Consider the following 2451-nt stretch of genomic DNA (forward strand, 5'->3'; position numbering starts at 1 on the left):
TCGATGGAATGAGACATGAGAAACTACAAATTTTACTTACATCTGATCATCGTACTTTCATAAAATCATGCAACATATTCTACTGTACCTTGTCTGTGGACATTGTTATTTGCAAAGCCGGTGCTGGATAAACAAATAGTGCGTGCGACAGAGGAAAAGTTCTTTGGTGTTGCTTTAAGTCTTATATTTCTTTTTTTGATCAGCAGATCCATGTGAAATGAAGGCAAAAACTCTTCAGCACAAAAAAGGATAAAGGGATGAGTTGTCCATGTGATTTGTAGTTTCAGTTCACACCATAGCCCCATCATGTGCACATATCTGGCACACAATATTGCTGTCTTCCAGGTAATATTTCCTCTTTTAAATTAACTGATTCTAATGCAGTATGGCCATAGTATAGCTGCAGTGTAAGTGATGATGAGTGTGGAGTGGACTCTTTAACGTTGTGGCTGTGTGCAGATGGTGTGAGCAGTGAGACTCAGGAGGCACGGATGGAAATGGAAGCGCAGGCACAGTTAGATAAACAGCAGCACTGAAGGGAATCAGTCTCACCTGGCCACCTGATGCACGGCTTCCTGGAAATTACTGTAAGTATGCACAGTGGGTAGTGATGTGTGTGTGTGTGCGTGTGTGTGTCTTTGTGCCTGTGTTTTTATGTGTATGTGTGCATGCATAATGAAAAGATTGTGTGTGTGTGAGTATCAGTTTAGACATAGGTTAGTGTGCTTCTGTGTGTGTGTGTGTGTGTGTGTGTGTGTGTGTGTGTGTGTGTGTGTGTGTGTGTGTGTGTGTGTGTGTGTGTGTGCTTGCGTGCTTGTGTGTGTGTGTCTGCTAAAGGGCATGGGGGATGGAGGCAGATGAGATGCCCCAGGTGACTGCTGCTCTCTAGAAACGTAAGATTCAGGGGAAAGGGAATAGCGTGTGTGTGTGTGTGTGTGTGTGTGTGTGTGTGTGTGTTTGAGTGTATGTGAGAGAGAGGGAGAGGGCTGTTTCAACAAGAAAGCTGGAGCAGCTGCTGCACCTCTGAGATTCGCCCTGCTCTAACTGATCAAGATGAAGGGAGGCCCGTCAGCAATCCTCCACCCTCATCCATTAAAAGCAGCCGTCCCTCCCGTCTCCACCGCTCTCTGTCCCCCAGGCCGAAGTGCTCATCTGCAGCAGCGGGTCGGTCCACCCAAGAGTCCCTGGGTGACATCCAGCACCTGCGTGGGGGCCTGTAATCCTGCTTTGCCTAATCTGGCATCATCATCATCATCATCATCTGATCACATCACGACTCCCTGCGGAGACCAGACGGCTCCAGATTATATTAAAAAAAGAGAAGAAAATTGTTATATCATGGCATGTGTTTTGACCAATTCACTTTAAAGAACATTGGCAGTGCATTGTACATATGCACTCTAAAAATGATGTGTTAAAAACATGTGTGCTCAGGGACAATACATCCCTGTCGGACAATACATACAATCAGTTTCAACACACAATTGTGTTGTCCCTGAGCTAACACGCAATGTGGAATTTTGACACAGCCCATTGTGGATGTGTATACCAAACATGCATCTCTGTCTCTTACGTTAATGCTAAATGTGTGCCATGTGTGTTATGTGCACATATGTATGTCTGTATACTACACATATGGTTGTAAGGGTCCGAGATCAGACATGGGCAGTATTTTAATTATATGTATTTTAAATACGTATTTTACTTTAGCGTATTTTGTAATTTTTATTTTGCAGGATTGTAATAAATTTAGTTTGTAACAAAATAGGCATTGTATTTAGAGTATTTAAAATACTTAAATAGTTAAGAAAAATCTGTCATTTTTTCTCTAATAAGCCAAAAGTTCATCACTCAGTTAAATATACCTTTGTACCCAATGTACAGAATTAATAGCCCTCTGCCAGCCAATCAGAAAATAGTATTTATTGTCTCTTGGGGATACGTTTTAAATAATATGCCTTGTAGTTTCTTTTAAAACTTTTTGGTCTACCATGATTATTGTGTGGGTATTTTTATATTTTCAAATTACTAATTACTTGTATTTTAATTAAATACATTTTCCACATCAGTATTTTGTATTTTATTTTGTTACATTTTATGAGCCAGTATTTGAAGTCTGTAACAAAAATAGTGTCCACCTGTGCCCACCTCTGTACTTGATGCATGTTCACTTGTACTGGCTATGTTCTCTCTCTCTCTCTCTCTCTCTCTCTCTCTCTCTCTCTCTCTCTCTCTCTCTCTCTCTCTCTCTCTCTCTCTCCTCTCTCTCTCTCTCTCTCTCTCTTTCTCTCTCTCTCTCTATCTCCAGTGACTCTCAGGGTATGTGGGTGCAATGAGAAGTGACAAGAACTGAAAGTGCTTCTCCAGCAGCGATCCAAAAAGAGGTGGGAGGATGGCAGCCAAGCCGATGGGAGCGTGGTCTTAACAGCGGGAGAGAGAGACATAGGGGCT

General features: G+C 42.1%; 1 long non-coding RNA gene across 1 annotated transcript; it reads left to right on the top strand.

Moving 5' to 3' along the window:
• Positions 1–218: 218 nt before the first annotated feature.
• Positions 219–2068, top strand: LOC143115056 (uncharacterized). Its single transcript, XR_012985036.1, has 3 exons — positions 219–345; positions 460–587; positions 1139–2068. It is a non-coding gene; the product is annotated as an uncharacterized LOC143115056 (long non-coding RNA).
• Positions 2069–2451: the final 383 nt, after the last annotated feature.

This window comes from Alosa pseudoharengus, unplaced genomic scaffold (genome assembly GCF_046254945.1).
Source record: "Alosa pseudoharengus isolate Yale_2024_CS ecotype anadromous, Long Island Sound unplaced genomic scaffold, YU_APseudo_1.1 YU_APseudo_1.1_scf_9, whole genome shotgun sequence".
Classification (NCBI taxonomy): Eukaryota; Metazoa; Chordata; class Actinopteri; order Clupeiformes; family Clupeidae; genus Alosa; species Alosa pseudoharengus.